General features: G+C 48.1%; 1 protein-coding gene across 1 annotated transcript in view; it reads right to left on the bottom strand.

Moving 5' to 3' along the window:
• NTN1 (netrin 1) overlaps positions 1-17,561 on the bottom strand; it is a 241,409-nt gene extending 223,848 nt beyond the window's left edge. The window contains exons 1-2 of the mRNA XM_084982995.1: positions 17,384-17,561; positions 11,461-11,562 (exon numbers count right to left, since the gene is read on the bottom strand). The gene's annotated coding sequence lies outside the window, so the exon portion shown is untranslated. The remainder of the gene's footprint in view (positions 1-11,460; positions 11,563-17,383) is intronic.
• Positions 17,562-19,536: the final 1,975 nt, after the last annotated feature.

Raw genomic sequence — 19,536 nt, 5'->3', positions numbered from 1 at the left:
GCCAGGGGTCTAATTGGAGCTACAGTTGCCAGCGTACACCACAGCAACACAGGATCCGAGCCACATCTGTGACCTACACCACAGCTTACAGCAATGCCAGATCCTTAACCCACCAATCGAGGCCAGGGATCGAACCTGCACCTTCATGGATCCTAGTCGGATTCGTCAACCGCTAAGCCATGAAGGGAACTCCTAGATTTTTTTTTTTTTTCAAAGAGTACATACTGTATGATTCTAGTTATTAAAACTCTAAAAAGTGAAAGCTAATCTATATAGCGACAGAAAGTAGCTCAGCGGTGGACTCGAGGCAGCGAGTGCTTGGGAGGAAGGGACTAAACCGGGGCACAAGGACATTTAGGAGGAGATAGAAACGCTTGTATCCTGATTGTGTGATGTAGTTTCGTGAATCTATACATAGAACCTCTCAAGTCGTACTCTTTACATGCATATGTATATTTTACTGTATATCAATCACACCTCAACAAAGCTGTGAAAAAATTTTTTTAATCCCACAAAGACAACTCTAGGCCCAAATGGCATTACTGACTTTTTTTTTTTTTTTTTTTTTTTTTTTTTTTTAGGGCTGGACTTGTGGCATATGGAAGTTCCCAGGCAAGGATGGAAACTAAGCTGCAGCTGCCAGCCTACATCACAGCCACAGCAGCTCCAGTGAGCTACATACACAGCTCTTTAAAATCAGGCACAAGCCAATCTAAGGGAAAGAAGCCATTGACACAGGACCCCAGGTGATGCCTGCGCAGCTCTGAACACACTAAACACCCCTGATTTGTTCTCTTTAAATATGTAAATTTGAAGAGCATGCAAATGATAGTCTCAATAAAGCTGGGGTTGTGGGTGGTTTATTTATTTACATATTTTTGTCTTTTTAGGGCCACACATGTGGCAAATGGAAGTTTCCAGGTTAGGGGTCCAATGGGAGCTACAGCTGCCAGCCTACACCACAGCCACAACTATGCAGGATCCAAGCCGTGTCTGCGACCTATACCGCAGCTCACGGCAACGGCAGATCCTTGACCCACTGAGCAAGGCCAGGGATCCAACCTGTGTCCTTATAGATACTAGTTGGGTTCGTTACCACTGAGCCGCAGCAGGAACTCCAGATAAATTATTTCAAATATTTAAGGGGGACTTAATGCCACTTTGCATAAATTCGTTCATGGTATAGAGGAAGAGGAAATACTTCCTAACTCCTTTCATGAGGCCATTATACACTGATAGCAAAACCAGACAAAGATTTTTTTTTTTTTTTTTTTGCTTTTTAGGTCTGTACCTGCGGCATATGGAAGTTCCCGGGCTAGGGGTCTAATTGGAGCTGTAGCCGCTGGCCTACGCCACAGCCACAGCAACGCCAGATCTAAGCCACATCTGCGACCTACACCACAGCTCACAGCAACACCGGATCCTTAGCCCACTGAGCGAGGCCAGGGATTGAACCCGCCACCTCATGGTTCCTAGTCGGATTCATCTCCGCTGCGCCATGATGGGAATTCCACAAAGACATTTTAAGAAGGGAAAAATGACAGGACAACTTCTGTCATGAATCTGGATGCGGAACATTAGCAAATCAAACTCTGCAACATGTAAATGAGATAACGCGTCTGGGTATAACCGGGTATAATCTAACTGTGTACTGTTGCGGCTTATCGCTACGTGATTCTTTTTGGGAAGCCAGATGTTTTTATTCCAAATTCACTGCTCTTAGCAACATCCCACAACCCAGCACCTGCTCTTTCAAAAACAGCATTATTAAGAGAAAGCTCACGTGCTAGAGAACACACCTATTTATAGCACACAGTTAAATGGTTTTTCGTATATTCAAAGAGGCGCAACCATTATTAGACATTTTCATCATCCCCCCCCCAAAAAAGAAACCCCATACCCATCAGCAGTCCCTCCCCGTTTTTCCAACCATCCTCATCTACTATTGGTTACCAATTCACTCTTGTCTGACTCTGAGTCTGCCTACTCTGAATACTTCATATAAACAGGGTCACACACCATGGGCTCTTTGGGGGTTTTTTGTTTGTTTGTGTTTTAAAAAACAGCTTCATTGGAGTTCCCGCCTTGGCTCAGCAGTTAAGGAACCCGATTAGCATCCATGAGGATGCAGATTCAATCCCTGGCTTTGCTCAGTGGGTTAAGAATCTGGCGAGGCCGTGAGCTGTGGTGTCGGCTGGCAGCTGTAGCTCCCATTCGACCCCTAGCCTGGGAACTTCCATATGTCACAGGTGTGCCCCTAAAAAGATAGACAGATAAATAAATAAATAAACCACCCACACCACAACCCCAGCTTTGTTGAGACTATCATTTGCATGCTCTTCAAATCCACATATTTAAAGACAACAAGTCAGGGGTGTTTAGTGTGTTCAGAGCTGCGCAGGCATCACCTGGGGTCCTGTGTCAATGGCTTCTTTCCCTCAGAATGGCTTGCGCCTGATTTTAAAGAGGATGCGTCTAATACTTTCTTATTCAAACGGTTTGTTTATAATAGGTACTGAGGAGATGTCCTATGGCAGGTGAAGGAAATTTTGTTCCTGGTTTTCTAAGAGGTTTCCTTGTTCTATCATACAGTGAGAACTCTACCAAATGCTTTCTCGGCATCCAACCCGAGAAGTTCAAGCTTTCTCCCCTTACGTTGTAAATATGACGAACGGCACTGCAGAATCTCCTCAAGCCAAGGTACCCCGCGTTCCTGGGATACACCCCAGTGGTCACAACACCTAGTCATCTTTAGCCTCCGAAGAGCTCTGTGTCTAGACTCACAAATACGCTGGATCTGTATTTTCCTTTTGTCTACTATCTTTATCCAGTTTGGATGTCAAGGTTACGGGGTCCTTTTAAAATGACTTGGGGACAATTCCTTCTTTTCCCATTGTCTGAAATGGTTAGTTTCTTTCCAATCAAGAACTGTTCCTTGGAAGTTTGCTAGAACCCCCTGTAAAATGGCCTGGGTCTGGGGCTATCTTTGTGAAAAGATCTTAAGTTATTGCTTCAGTGTTTGAATAAGTTATGAAATTGGAGGCATTCTATTTCTTCCTCTTCCTTTTTTTTTAGTTCCCAGGCTAGGGGTCGAGTCAGAGCTATAGCTGCCCGCCTACACCACAGTCGCAGCAACGCAGGATCTGAGCCGTGTCTGTGACCTACGCCACAGTTCACAGTAACGCTGGATCCTTAACCCACCGAGCGAGGCCAGGGATCAAATCCACAACCTCATGGTTACTAGCTGGGTTCGTTACACTGAGCCACAACAGTAAACTCCTCTATTTCTTCTTCAGTTGGTGTTATTATTTTTTTCTAGGGGAAAAAATCCCCATATCATATAAGTTTTTTAATGCATTAGCATAAAGTTGTTGAAGAATCATATATTATCATTTTCATAACCTTCACCGTATCAGCAGTTAATCTTTTTTCATCCCTAGTATTATTTTTAAAATTTATTTATTTTTCTTTTCTTTCTTTCCTTTTTTTTTTTTTTTTTTTTTTTAAGGCTACACCTGCGGCATACAGAAGTTCCCAGGCTAGGGGTCGAACTGGAGCTGCAGCTGCTGGCCTACGTCACAGCCACAGCAACACCAGATCCAAGCTGCATCTGCAGTCTTTCCACAGCTTGTGGCAACACAGGATCCTTAACCCACTGAGCAAAGCCAGAAATTGAACCCGCCTCCTCATAGATACTAGTTGGGTTCTTAGCTTGCTAAGCCACAATGGGAGCTCCTCATCCCTAATATTATTTATTTGTTCTATTTCTTATCTATTTGGCCAGAAATGCATTTGTCTTTTCAAAGACCATCTTTTAATTTCATTTGGTTTCCTCTGTTGAGTATTTGTTTTCTATTTGATTTTGACTCAAAACAAAATTTTTTTTTTTTAGGCTATATCCATGGCATACAGAAATTCCTAAGCCAGGGACTGAACCCACACCACAGCAGGGGCCTGGGCCCCTGCAGTGACAATGCCGGATCCTTAACTTACTGCACCACAAGGGAACTCTGATTTTGGCTTTTATTTTTATTATCCTCTTTTGGGGGGCCAGGGTGAGGACTTATTCTGCTCTCCTTTTTCTAACTTCTTAGAAGCTTAGCTAATTAATTTCAGCCTTTCTTCTTTTCACACTGGCTTTTTTTTTTGAATAGTTTTATTGTAATAATGTAATTTTTTCCCTAAATGAAAACACAGTCATTATCAAAATGCAAACACTTACACATACATAGAGGAGAAAAGTGGCATTTGCTCTTGTTGTATTCCTTTTCCATATTACTCCTCTCCTTATGCAGATATAACCACTGTTAATGATTTGATATACTATTTCCTTCCCAACCCATTTCTGTGCAGTTAGCAACACATGCATGTGTGGGCACGTGTATTTATGCACATTCACACTGGCATTGAAAAAGCTGTAAAGTATCTTCTTTGCCGCTTTTACTGTATTGCATGAGTTTTGATATGTGATATTTGTATTATCATTCAGTTCTAAATATTTATCTTTCTTTGTCTTTTGGGGGCCTCACTGTGGCAATATGGAGGTTCCCAAGCTGGGGTCAAATTGGAGCTGGAGCCGCTGGCCTATGCCACAGCCACAGTCACATGGAATCTGGGCTGCGTCTGCAACTTACACCACAGCTCATGGCAACGCTGGATCCTTAACCCATGGAACAAGGCAGGGGGTCAAACCCACGTCCTCATGGATGCTAGTTGGGCTCGTTAACCACTGAGCCACAATGGGAATTCCAGTTCTAAATATTTAAAAAAAATTTTTTTTCCATTGCAATTTTCTTTCTGACCCAGGGGCCATTCAGAAATGTCAAATTTTATGGTAATTTTTAAACTGTCTTGGTTGTTGACATCCAACTTAATGACACTGTGGTCTGGGAATGTGGTCTGCATGACATCACTTCTTTGAAATTTGTGAAGACTTGCTTTGTGGTCTTGCATGTGATCATTGTGGTGACTACTGCATGTGTGCTTGAGAAGAATGTGATTTTTATTTTATTTCTTACTTTTTGGCCACCCCTGGGGCATGCAGAAATTCCCAGGCCAGGGATCAAACCTATGCCACAGCGGTGACCTGAGCCATTGCTGTGACAACACTGAATCTTTAACCTGCTGAGCCACCGGGGAACTCCATTTTTTTAAAAGAATGTGATTTTAAAATTATTGGGTGCAGGGTTCTGTGTTCATTAAATCCAATTTGGTTTTGATCAGATCTTCTACTACTATATTCATTTTAGCTCGTGAAGTAGTAATAACTTAGAGAGGCTTGTTGAAACCTTCCATAATGATGGTGCCTTTCTCAATTTCTCCATGCAGTTCAAGCAATTATTCTTTTATCTATTGCTTAGATTTTTTTTTTTTTGGTCTTTTTTGCCATTTCTTGGGCTGCTCCCATGGCATATGGAGGTTCCCAGGCTAGGGGGGTTGAATTGGAGCTGTAGATGCCAGCCTATGCCAGAGCCACAGCAATGCGGGTTCCAAGCAGCATCTGCAACCTACACCACAGCTCACGGCAACGCCGGATCGTTAACCCACTGAGAAAGGCCAGGGATTGAACCCGCAACCTCATGGTTCCTAGGCGGATTCGTTAACCACTGAGCCACGATGGGAATTCCTACTGTTTAGATTTTTAAGATTAGTTTTGTATAGGTTTAGATCTGTTTTATCTGTTGGTTGATGAAACCACCTCTAGTAATACTTAAGTCTATTTTAATATGAGAATAAGACAACTAACCACCTAGAATGTAAACTGGTAAAACTGCTATGGAAAACATTATGGAGGTTCCTCAGAAAACTAAATAAAGAATTACCATATTTGATCCAGCAATCCCACTCCTGGGCATGTATCTGGACAAAGCTACAATTCAAAAAGATGCATGCACCCCTATGTTCACTGCAGCACTATTCACAATAGCCAAGATATGGAAACAACCTCAATGCCCACTGACAGATGAACAGATTAAGAAGATGTGGTACATATATATAATGGAATACTACTCAGCCATTAAAAAGAATGAAACAATGCCACTCACAGGAACATGGGTGCAACTAGAGATCTAATACTAAGTGACGTCAGTCAGAAAGACAAATACCAAATGATATCACTTATATGTGGAATCTAGATTATGGCACAAATGAACCTGTTTACAAAACAGAAACTGACTCACAGACATAGAGAACAGACTTGTGGTTGCCAAGGGGGAGGGAGGAGGGAGGAGGATGGACAGGGAGTTTGGGCTTAGTAGATGCAAACCATTCCATGTAGAATGGATAAGACAATACGGTCCTACCTTACAGCACAGGGGACTATATCCAATCTCCTGGGACAGACCATGATGGAAAATAATACCAAAAAATGTATGTATACATCTGACTGAGTCACTCTCCTGTACAGCAGAAATTGGCACAACATGGTCAACTACACGTTAATAAAACATTTTTAAAGACGACAACTAACCACCTTTATTTTGGTTGGTATATGCCTGGTATTTCTTTCCTTCTCCTTTTATTTTCAACCTTGGTGTCTTCATATTGGAGATGTAAACGGCAAGTAATCAGATTTTATTTTTTCCAAATGCAACGAGCGCTGCCACGTTTTTCTTAGGAGTTTCCCACTGTGGCCCAGTGGGATCAGCGGCATCTTAGAAGCGCTGGGATGCAGGTTCGACCCCCGCCCCCGTGCAGTGGGTCCCCATACACAGTACCAAATTTATCCTTACAGTGAGAGTTTAGGAGAATTTTGAGTCTCCAGATGTTAGAAAACTCTGGGTAATACAATTTCTTTTATGTTTGTTTATAAAGTTTATATCTCGTTGCTTAACTTTGTATTTTTTCCTTATAAAGTTAAAGGTTTTCCCACATACTCATGACTACGTGTCTATTTTGGGCGAACTGTGTGCCTAACAGCGCAAACCACTTTTCTTGGGGTTATGCAATATTTTTCATGTAAAAATACATTTTACATTAAGGATGGTATTCTTTATTTTTCATTGTAGATACTTTGCCCTAGTATACCATTTGCTTTTTTTTTTTTTTTTGTCTTTTTTTGTCTTTTTTGTCTTTTGTTGTTGTTATTGTTACTATTTCTTGGGCCGCTCCCACGGCATATGGAGGTTCTCAGGCTAGGGGTTGAATCGGAGCTGTAGCCACTGGCCTACACCAGAGCCACAGCAACTCGGGATCCGAGCCGTGTCTGCAACCTACACCACAGCTCACGGCAATGCCGGATCATCAGCCCACTGAGCAAGGGCAGGGACCGAACCCGCAACCTCATGGTTCCTAGTCGGATTCGTTAACCACTGCGCCACAACGGGAACTCCCCATTTGCTTTTTAATTTAATATTTATGGTGATTTTCCATGTATAGAAGTTATTTTACTCTTTTTTTTTTTTTCTTTTTAGGGCTGCACCTGCAGCATATGGAAGTTCCCAGGTTAGGGGCTGAATGGGAGCTGCAGCTGCTAGCCTACGCCGGAGCCACAGCAATGCCAAACCTGAGCCACATCTGCCACCTATGCTGCAGCTGCAGCAACGCTGGATCCTTAACCCACTGAGAGAGGCCAGGGACCAAACCTGCATCCTCATGGACACGATGTTGGGTTCTTAACCACAACAGGAACTCCTATTTTACTTTTCTACATGCAAATCAATCTTTTTTTTCCTTCATTATTTCTGATTTTGGTGTCATGCTTTAAACGAACTGCTCCAATTCCCGTATGACATACGCATTTCCTTTTTTTTTTTTTTTTCTGGACTTCGCTTGTTTTATTTTTGGGTCATGCCTGCAGCATGTGGAGTTCCTGGGCAAGGGGTCAAATCCGTGGCACAGCAGTGACCTGAGCCACTTGCAGTGACAACACCGGATCCTTAACCCACTGCACCACAAGGGAATTCTGGACTTGCCTTGTTTTCACTTTTACATGTGGGTCTTTAATTAGTTAGGACTTGGGGAGCTATGAGATTTGAGGCAGAAACCACAGGTCTCTTTTCTCCTAATGGTTAATTAGTTGTTCTAGGCCATTTATTGGGTAACTGATGTTATCTTCTTTATCATACATTAAATTAATTCAGACGTTTGTGTTTCTTGTGCTTTTTCCTCAGCCTCACCAGAGGCATATGGGAGTTCCTAGGTCAGGGATCGAACCTGAGCCACAGCTGCCATCTGTGCCATAGCTGCAGCAATGGCGGATTCTTAACCCGCTGCCCCACCACGCGACGCCCACTTGGACTTGCTTCTGACAGATCAATTTAGCCCTATCGATCTCGTCACTGCCTACACCCGTACTACAGTGTTTTTTGTTTTTGTCTTTTTGTCTTTTTCGGGCTGCACCTGCAGCATATGGAGCTTCCCAGGCTAGAGGTCGAATCAGAGCTGTAGCCACTGGCCTACGCCACAGCCAGAGCAGCACCAGATCTGATCCGAGTCTGTGACCTACACCACAGCTCACGGCAACACCGGATCCTTAACCCACTGAGCAAGGCCAGGGATCGAACCTGAAACCTCATGGTTCCTAGTTGGATTCGTTAACCACTGAGCCATGACAGGAACTCCAGGAGTTCTTAATATAGTCTTTTTTTTGTTTTTTGTTTTGTTTTGTTTTGTTTTGTTTTGCTTTTTAGGGCTGCACCCACGGCATGTGGATGTTCCCAGCTAGGGGTTGAATCAGAGCTACAGCTGCCGGCCTACACCACAGCCATAGCAATGCAGGATCCTTAACCCACTGAGCGAGGTCAGGGGTTGAACCCATATCCTCTTGGATACTAGTTGGATTTGCTACTGCTGAGCCACAACAGGAACTCCTAGGAGTTCTTCACGTATTCTAGATGAAAATCCCTTCTCATATTCATGGTTTGCAAAAATTTCTCCCATTCTACGGGTTGCCTTTTGTTTCTTTTTTTCTGTCTCTTTTTGTCTTTTTAGGGCCGCACCCACGGCATATGGAGGTTCCCAGGCTAGGGGTCCAATCGGAGCAGTAGCCTCCGACCTACACCACAGCCACGCCAGATCCAAGCGGCATCTTCAACCTACACCACAGCTCACGGCAACGCCGGATCTTTAACCCACTGAGGGAGGCCAGGGATCAAACCCGCCACCTCATGGTTCCTAGTCGGATTCCTTGCCACTGCACCACGACGGGAACTCCACTTACTGTTTCTCGATGGTGTCCTTGAAGCACAAAAGTTTTCAATTCTTATGACGTCCACCTCATCTGTTTCCCCGCCGCTGCCCCTTTGGTTGTTGGTGCTTCTGAGGTCTTATCTTAACAACCACTGCACGGGCCAAGGTCAGGAAGAGCTACTCCCATGTTTCCTTCTAAGACTTGTATAGTTTTAACTCTTACATTTAGGTCTTCCATTCCTTTTGTGTTAATTTTTGTGTGTAGGGTGAAGTAGGGACTCCTTTTCTTTTTCTCCCCCCCCCTTTTGTTTTTGGATCAGGGCATCCAATTTTCTTAGCATCATTTTTGAAAAACAAGTCTCTGCCCCTTTGAACTGTCTTGGCGCACCCTCACCAACAATCAATTGCAAATGTCAGAGTTTATTTCTGGCCTCTCAACCACGCATCTGTCTGTAGCTTTGTGGTAAGTTTGGAAATCAGGGCACTTGAGTCCTCCAACTTTGCTCTTCTTTTTCAAGACAGTTTTGGCTACTTCGGGTCTCCTGATTTTCCTTTTCTTAGGCCTTTTTGTTGTTGGATGAACGAGCTCTCTTCTCTTTGGTCCCTGCTGTGTAGAGGAAACTACTCAGAGGCACAGATTTCTTTTTTGGTCCAGCTACTTTGCTGCGCTCTCTCCTAAGGCCTAAAAATTCCTCTGCCCATTGGCCAGGGTTTCCCAGGCAGTCAATCATATCTTCAGCTGGTAATGATAAGCTTGACGCTTCCGCCCCCAAATTGTGTCTTGATGGGTTTTCTTCTCGGGGTTTCCCCTTGAATTTCAGAATATGGTCGACACTCTGCCGTGTGTGCCACCCTTGGTTTGCTCCTTGTTGTCATAGGAGGCCCTTTGTCATGAAGGACTATGTTATCGGCATGGTGGCTCTATTATGAGCCATCCCAGGTCATCAGCAGGCATCACTTTGTCGGGTGGACTGAGACCAAAACATTTATCATCTCGACAAGGTCTTTCTGTTCTCTGTCACCCAGAGTGTTCACCATGGCGCATCCTGTGTCCTGTTCCTACGATGAACTATATTAATAAACCTTTAACACTGAAGCCCGCCCCTTGTGTAAACTGTGTCTCCGGAGCCAGTGGGAACAAATGAGCTCCCATTGACAGGAATAACTCAGGTCTCACTGGTGCAACCCCCACGGCTATAACATGGACCAGATGTCACACCCTGAAAGGCAGGAGGTCGCAGCTGGTGTGGCCTGCCAGGGGGGGGAACATACTGTTTCAAATGCGTTCCCAGCACTTCTGAAAAAAAAAAAAAATCAGGCGATTTCAGATGAAGAGTTCTGATTTTTGCTTTCTCTTCACCAGTGATCCGATCTGACCACATCTGTCCTGCGTTGCCACAGGGTCACAGTGGGCTGAAGCTGCCCCTGGGTGGGGGTGCTTTAGAGGGCTCCTCATCTGCATCCTCGCCAGGCTACTGTCTCCCTACCACATTGTTCCCAGGCCTCAGGGTCAAGGGTCAGTTCCCCTTTTTTCTATCTGTGCGGTTGTTTTCCTCACAGTGGAAGGAGGTGAAAGTGAAACGTCCTGTAATCATGCCTCCAGCAAAGGTGGAAAAACAAAAGGGGCCAAGAGGGAAATGTGTTCTGGGGGAAATGGGAGCGCACATGTTTCTCAGTGCAAGTGAAGAGTATTCCTCCGTGGTTTTTACTGTTGTTTGCTTTTTTTGCTTTTTAGGGCCACATCTGCAGCATATGGAGGTTCCCAGGCTAGGGGTCCAGTCGGAGCCACGGCTGCCGGTCTATACCACAGCCACAGTGACACAGGATCCGAGCCACGTCTGCGACCTACACCACAGCTCTTGGCAACCCCGGCTCCTTAACCCACTGATCAAGGCCAGGGATCGAACTCGCAACCTCATGGTTCCTAGTCGGATTGGTTTCCGCTGCACCACAACAGAACTCCTATGCCTATGTGTTTAACCCACAGAGTGGGCCTATTGAAAGGATACGTGTGAGATGCCACCAGCCACGAAACTCATAGGAAGACCAGAAGACATGTGCAAGGGAAAGAAAACCTTACTGAACTGAAAAAAAAAAAAAAAAAAAAAAAAAAGGAGTGAAATCGCAATAGCGTTTGTTTCAGGAGGCACAGAGCGTTGGCGATGCTACCACGAAGCGCCGTGATCTAATGAATTAACACCACCTCCCCGCTTCTGTCTCGGCTGTCCGGCTTCTGGAGACGTCTGAGTGCCTGACTCCTGCTCCAGCCCTCCGGCAAAGCTGCCTTCAAGGGGGGCTCCCGTGTACCCCAACCCCGCCCGCCCCTCTCACCTGCTTGTTCGCTGCTGTGCCCTGGATTTCCAAGATCCTGATGGAAACAGTCCCTCATGGCTTCTGCCTGAAGCTCTTTGCCCAGAAGGTTCCGATGCTGACCTGTGAGGTTGACCGGGGACAGAGGTCACACTCCACCCGTAACAGCACTAAGGGCTTGGGCGGGGTGGGGGTGGGGGTGGCCCATCAGCTCCTCTCCAAACATACAATCTGAATTCTAGAATGGTGATGGATCGGTCAGACCCTAGGCCTCTCCTATGTTGACCTTCTGGAGCTTCCATTAAAGGCCATTCCTTATCTTGGAACCCAAGGCCCACCCTTGAATTCTCCTCTCAGGTCCCTGACTTTTTTCTCTCCTTTTTTTTCTTTTTCTTTTTGTTAGAGCCGCACCCGTGGCATATGGAAGTTCCCAGGCTAGGGGCTGAATTGGAGCTGCAGCTGTGGGCCGACGCCACAGCCACAGCCACAGCCATGCCAGACCCGGGCCACCTCCGAGACCTACACCACTGCTCACAGCCACGCCAGATCCTTAACCCACTGAGGGAGGCCAGGGATTGAATCTGCATGAACATTAATTAGGTTCTTAACCCACTGAACCACCGTGGGAACTTTGGGCCCCGACTTTTAACCAGGTACGTGTGTGGGCAACCAGTCCAGCTGGAGGCACTGACTAGGTCTGAATCCCTTTAGGCTCACCCATGATCTGCAATCCCTTGAATAAACTCTACCTTGTCAGAGCACATCACCGTTTTAATTCAAGCTTGGGTATAATTAGGGCTGATCTTATGTCAAGTTTTTAAATCCATGTCATAGAGAAGAGTGTGGTAGGTAGTTTTCTTTATAAGTTGTAGTAACAGAGAAAATGAAAGGGGAAGTTTTTCAAAAGTTTGTGGGATGTATGGTATTTTTTTTTCTTTTTAAAGATCGTATGTTGAAGTAGTTTTGGAATTACATTTTTTAAAGTTGCAAAGCGTAAGATACAGCACCATAAACTTTCTAAAAGAGATCACAGGCAAAACATAGAAATCATACCAGTGTTTTCTTTCTTTCTGTCTGTCTGTCTGCCTGTCTGTCTGTCTTTTTCTAGGGACGCTCCCTCGGCATATGGAGGTTCCTAGGCTAGGGGTCAAATTGGAGCTGTAGCCGCCGGCCTACACCACAGCCACAGCAACGCGGGATCCGAGACGCATCTGCAACCTACACTATAGCTCACAGCAACACCAGATTCTTAACCCATTGAGCAAGGCCAGGGATCGAACTCACAACCTCATGGTTCCTAGTCGGATTCGTTAACCACTGAGCCACAACGGGAACTCCTAGAAATCATACCAGTGTTTTCTTAGGTCCGTCTCCCAACGCAATGGAAATAAAAACAAAAATAAACACATGAGACCTAATCAAACTTATGGGCTTTTGCACAGCAAAGGAAACCATAAACAAAACAAAAAGACAACCTCCAGAATGGGGGAAAATAACTGCAAACAATGCGACTGACAGGGGTGTAATCTCCAAAATATACAAACAACTCATACAACTTGACCACAACAAACCAAACAACCCAATCAAAAAATGGGCAGAAGACCTAAATAGACATTTCTCCAAAGACATACGGATGGCCAACAGGCACATGAAAAGATGCTCAACATCACTAATTATTAAAGAAATGCAAATCAAAAGTACCATGAGGGACCACCTCACACCAGACAGAATATCCATTATTAGAAAGTCTACAAATAACACATGCTGGAGAGGGTGTGGAGGAAAGGGAACCCTCCTACACTGCTGGTGGGAATATAAATTGGTGCAGCCACTATGGAAAACACTATGGAGGTTCCTCAAAAAACTAAAAATTTACTTGCCATAGGATCCAGCAATCCCACTCCTGGGCATACAGCCAGGCAAAACTGCAATTTGAAAAGATATATGCACCCCAATGGTCACTGCAGCACTATTTACAATACCCAAGACCTGGAAGCAACCTAAATTTCCATCAACAGAAGACTGGATAAAGAAGATGTGATACTTGAATGCAATGGAATATTACTCAGCCATGAAAAAGAATGAAATAACCCCGCCATTTTGCAGCAGCATGGATGGACCCAGAGATTATCATACTAAGTGAAGTGAGACAGAAAAAGAAGTTCAAATATCATTTGGCATCACTTATATATGAAATTTAAAACATGATATAAATCAGAGTTCCCGTCATGGCTCAGTGGTTAATGAATCTGACTATGAACCATGAGGTTGCGGGTTCGATTCCTGGCCTTGCTCGGTGGGTTAAGGATCCGGCGTTGCCGTGAGCTGTGGTGTAGGTTGCAGACGTGGCTCAGATCTGGTGTTGCTGTGGTTCTGACGTAGGCTGGTGGCTACAGCTCCAATTAGACCAGGGGAACCCACACATGCCGAGGGTGTGGCACTAGAAAAGACAGAAAGACAAAAAAAAAAAGAAAGAAAGAAAGAAAAAAGAAAAAAGATATAAATCGACATATCTACAAAACAAAAACAGACTCAAAGATACAGAGAGCAGAGCTGTGGTTGTCAAAGGCGAGGTGGTAGGGGAAGGAATAATTGGGAGTTTGGGATTAACAGAGGCAAACCATTGTATAAAGATGGATAAATAACAGGGTCCTACTGTATTGCACAAGGAACTATAGTCAATATCCTGCAACTAACCATAATGAAAAAAATTGAAAAAGAATATATATGTACCCACACACATATATATATATATATTTATTTATTTAGCTTTTTAGGGCCACACCTGCGGCATATGGAAGTTCCCAGGCTAGGGGTCAAATCGGAGCTACAGCTGTTGGCCACAGCCACAGCCTCAGCCACGCAGGATCCAAGCCATGTCTGTGACCTACACCACAGCTCACAGCAATGCCGGATCCTTAACCCACTGAGCGAGGCCAGGGATGGAACCTGCATCCTCATGGATCCTAGTCGGGTTCATTAACTGCTGAGCTACGAAGGGAACTCCTTTGTATATTTATATCTGAATCACTTTGCTGTACAGAAGAAATTAACACAACACTGTAAGTCAACTATACCTCAATAAAATTTTTTAAGTTGTAAACCTAGAGTTTCCACAAACCTTTCCACATATTAGCATCATACACAACATGTATGATGACAGAAATCGTGAAATTAATATCAATACTATATTATAATCAAATCTCCAGACTTTATTCAAAAATTTCCAGGTGTCCCATCAAAGACCTTTTCCTGGTCCAGGATCCCATCCAGAATTCCTCACTGACTTTCACTGCGGCAATCTGTGACAGTCCCCCGTTTTTCTTTGTGGCTCCTGACCTTCCTGCTGTTGAAGATTTTATAGACCGTCCCTCAATTAGGGTTCACCTGATGTTTTCTCATGAGGAGCCTGTCCTTTCGAATCCTGAATCTTGTGGGTTTCATACCTTTGATTTTGCTGTTTTCTTATCTTTGTCAGTGGGAGTCATAAACCCACACAATAAGGCAGTCCTCGGAGAGCAGAGACAAGAGGCCCACGGAGGCAGAAAGCCTGACACCGACCTTCTTTTCCCACATTTTAGGTACTGAAATATAATTTACGAAGAGTGGAATATGCAATTTTTTTTTTTTTTTTTTTTTTTTTTGCTTTTTAGGGCCACACCTGCAGCCTATGGAGGTTCCCAGGCCAGGGGTCGAACTGGAGCTGTAGTTGCCAGCCTACACCACAGCCACAGCAACGCAGGATCTAGCCACATCTGCCACCTACACCACAGCTCATGGCAACACCAGATCCTTAACCCACTGAGCGAGGCCAGGGATCAAACCTGCATTCTCATGGTTACCAGTCAGATTTGTTTCTGCTGAGCCACAACGGGAACTCCGGAACATGCAATTTTTAAGCCAACGTCTCCATAACTTTTTCATGTGTACACACGACGACCACCCCCCAAATTAAGATAGAAAACATACCTCTCACCCCAGAAAGTTCACTCACATCCTCTTTCCACTGACCCTGCTCCCCTCCCCCACTCTAACTACCATTCCCACGCCGATCACTACAGATTAGTTTGCTGGTTCTTGAACTTCCCACGCCGATCACTACAGATTAGTTTGCTGGTTCTTGAACTTCCTATACAATGTTTCATCCACATTGACGGGATGAGACAACTCGATTTGTCATTTGGGGTTTCCTTGGTGCCTTTTTCAGAGCACCGAGGAGTAAAGGTCAGACAGAGGAGGAAGTGGAGAAAGGGGTAGGCTCCTCTTTGAAACCATTAGGCAGTGAACGAAAGGCGAGAGAATCCGAATACACATACATTTTTCGGTGAAGCAACCACAGAGGTGTCGAAAGCAGCACACACGTGAGTGACAGAGGCACCTGGAATCCTACCAGCAGCTCGGGAGAGATGGGAGTTGAAGCGGGTGGAACAAGGTTGTAGTTCTAGGTCTGGCCACTAGGTGTCAGGTGCTGACCAGACCTCCTGGTCGGTCTGCTCTCTTGGACAGGGAGACGCAGGTGGAGCTGGGGGCCGGGTGAACGACAGGCACGACTAACACCTGGGTCACACCTGGCGGTGGAGAACGAGCTCGCTCACGTTTGGGAGGATGCGGGATGAGACCAAGAGGGCTTGCCCAGCTCCTTGGTCATGGACTCTAACGGGCAACGGTTCCCGCTTTCCTCCACCTTCAGTGTTAGCAACACCAAGACCAGGGAAGACGTCAAGGATCTCACAACTCCTCCGGCACTTCCTTCAGCTTTCAAAGCGCTCTCAGATTCCGCCCTGGCCATCGGGCACGCACCTGTTATTTGTGCTCCTCAGTTCCGGCTCCTAGGGCCGTTCAACCCCTTCCTCCCTACCTGGCCAGCCCTGGGCTGTCTCCAGGGTCCCCCTTCTCTGCTTTGTCGTGGGAAAAGCAGGGACTTGGGAGACCAGAGTCCTTGCCCTCCGTCCTCAAGTCGCAGGGCCTGCACCTGTCATCAGGCCTGTCCTCTCACCGCCTTTGTGGCTCTGGTTCTTTATCTGTAAAACGGTGGGGGCGGGGATCTGCGAGGTGGGTGAGGAGCAGAGGCACTGGAGGGTTCTGAGCACATTTCCATCTCTGCCGCTGGGCTGGAACCAGTCCTCTGCGTTCCCCCAAGGTAATTTCTGTTTCTGTGCCTTTGGGGAAGTTGCTTTTTCTTGGTATTTAGCGAGCCAAGAAAAAACTCACTGGCCTCCGCATGTCTCAAAGCCTCAGGTAGGGCTGTGGCTTCTGACCACCAATAACGGCTGACCTTGTGGGCTGCGCGGAACCACTGGGACAGATATTGTGACACCAAGCTCCATTCTAAAGTGGAAATGGAAATTCCAGCCTCGCCCTTTGTGAGCTGTGAAATGAACTGTTACTCTTTCTCAATGTCGCGGCTGCCTGGCAAATGATCCCCACTTTGTCATGAGGAAACAGAGGGACGGGGAAGTGCAGGATTCCTCAAAGAGTTCTTCCAGCTCTGGGTAAAATGACATCGGCCGCGTGGCCTGTGGGGAGAAAGGGGGCGGCAAGAAGGGGGCCTGGCCTCTGCAGACGACCCCTCCCAGCTTCAGGAGCTGAGAAATGGCTGACGTCACAGCCACTGGTGCCGGAAGGTGAGAAAGTCGGGCCAGAGGCTGGAAGTCTGGATTGGCTTGGTAATTCTAGAAAGGCTTCTGCTGAAGGATGAGGAGGGTCCCAGAGCTAGTCTGCACAGCAGGGATGCCGACATTTTAGAGGTTAAGGGCACCCGAAGAAAATAGAAGTAGGAGGAGGAAGTGGAGCGCTGGGTAGCAGTGAGAGAAGGAAGCAGCTCGCGGGAGGTTCCCCTTTCTCCTTCTTCCCCGAAGCCCCCACCCCAGGCCTCCCTCCTGCTCCGCCCACCCATCTCCCGCTGGGCCAAAGCCGCGCTTCCGCTCCCCTGGCTGGGCCGCACCTTACTCCTTGGTGGGGGGGGGGGGTCGCTGGTGCCCGGCGCTGGCGTCCCTCCGGCCTTGGCCGCCCCCGGCCAGGGTCTGTTCCTTCCGTGGGCAGACGGGCTCAGAGCTGGACGGTCTTCTCAGACATGCTCCGGGGCTGGGGCCAGACTCCGAGGATGCTTGGGCCAGGTTCGCGCCTCGCCGCCGCCGCCTGGCCACCAGGTGGCGTGAGCGGCAGGCTGGGCGGCCGGTTCGGCCCGGCCCCGCCCCCGCCCAGGCCCCGCCCCGAGCAGGCCCCGCCCCGGGTGGCCCGGCTCGGTCGGAGCCGAGTCGGTATAGATGCTGGGACTTGTTCCGCGCGTCTCTAGCTCCGGCGCGGTGGTCCTGACCGTATCCGGAATCGCAGGGGGTCGCCGCTGGAGAGGGGCTCGGCGCCCGGCGGGGACTGCAGGTGTGTGGCGGGCGTGCGAGGGGCAGGCATGGGGGCCCGAGGCAGAGCCGGAGCTGCCCGCCGACCGTCGGGGAGCAGCGCGCCCTGACAGCCGCGGCTGCAGCGGGTGGGCTGGACAGGCCCTGCTGTCTGCCAGCTCCGCGGATGGGGCCCACCGCCAGGGACGGGGGCCGCACACACGCGTGCCCAGGAATCCCAGAGGCGGAACGGGCTCCGGGCGACAGTCCCTCCTCATCGACGTAGCCACTGCTGGACAATTCTGTGCGGTCCGAGTGTGGCCACAGCTTCCTGCTGCCTCTTTCAAGGCTGCCTGGTGTCGTGGGGTCAAGGAGTCTGAGCTCTGGCCTGGGAGCTCTCTCAGGGAGCGTTGGCATCAGGGGTCCTTAGCCGTGAGGACCTCTAGCGAGCGTGGGCCCCCACGCAGTGGCTGCTCCTCTCGAGCGCCGCCGCGCTCTTGGCGCTGTCGGAGGACCAGTGTTTACACCCCGGGTGCCCGTGCGTGACTCCGGGTGCGTGTGTGCATGTGCGTGCGCGTGCGCGCTGGCCCATCCCACCCCTGGGGGTAAATAAGCGAGCAGTTCAGGTCAGTAGGAGGAAGGAGATTTTCAGAGGGAAAAGGAAGGCGAGATGAAAGCAGCAGGATGTGGTATCAAGCGAGTTACAAGCCTCCTGCAGAGAAGGGGTGGGTTTAGGCGAAGTGCGGGCCAGAAGTAGGCCAGGTCTGCCCCCAGGGTCCCTTCGGGATCCCCTTCTCTCCCCTCCCTGCGTGGCCGCTTCTATCTTCCTTCCTCCAGGCCTGGGACCACCCAGTGGGGCCCTGGTTCCCAGCGCCTGTTAAAATGCACCGTCTCCAGACACCCCCTACAGCACCGCCAAGGGTGGGGTCTGGAATCTGTATTTTTCTCAAATTCGAGTAAGCTCTTTAAGTGACCAGGCTGGGATGGGGGCCTGGGAGCCCGGCGTGATGTGGAACGGAGGCCTGGGTTCCAGCCCGGCCCAGCTGCGTGACCGTGAGCGTGGCAGTGCCCTGCTCCGAGCCCGCTTCCCCGTCTGGGAAATGGGTCCTAAAAGCGACCTTGCCGGGCCGCGGGAGAACCGACTGAAGTGGGAGGAGGGCGGCTGCACGCGAGCTAGCTGCTGCCTGGGCGTTTGCAGAACAGAAGAGTGGGCGTCTCGGGCTTACCTGCTTCCTCAGCGTGGCCACCGCAGGGTGGGTCCAGGAAGACAGAAAAGAGCGTTCTGAATGGCCCAGTTCTCTCTGCCCGCTTCAGGATACCCGCCCCTGCCTTTTGGAGAGTAGCTCAGAGGACGCTGGGGCCTTTGCATGCTGGCCCTTGGGGAGGGGGGGGTTAAGACCCCTCGCTAATTTCTCAGGGGAGGGATGACCGGCTGCCGTGGAAGCTTCTGCCTCCCCGCCCCCTCTCCTTCCCAGGACCCCCTTGTTTTCTCTTCAGAGAAGAAGCAAGTGGAAGCTAAGTGGGTGAAAAGCATGTGGGGGTTACTGGAGGGTAAGGACAGGGAGGCCCCACAGTAGAGGCTTCGGAGGAGGCCCGCCCTTGGAGGCTGCTCCATGGTCCCAGGTTCGTCATGGGTCATGGATTTGCTGGCTGAGAAGTAGGAAAGGGAGAGCCAGCTGCCCAGCCCTCCAGGCTCCAGCTTGGGTTCAGCCAAGCACCCAAGTGCTGCTGACTTGGTCTCCGTTTATAGAGTCACCTTAAG

The sequence above is a fragment of the Sus scrofa genome, chromosome 12 (assembly GCF_054392235.1).
Source record: "Sus scrofa isolate SSC_HxYL_T2T_F1_AM1 chromosome 12, Sscrofa_HxYL_maternal_Yorkshire_Landrace_v2.0, whole genome shotgun sequence".
Classification (NCBI taxonomy): Eukaryota; Metazoa; Chordata; class Mammalia; order Artiodactyla; family Suidae; genus Sus; species Sus scrofa.
This window is presented reverse-complemented; position numbering and strand designations above follow the sequence as displayed.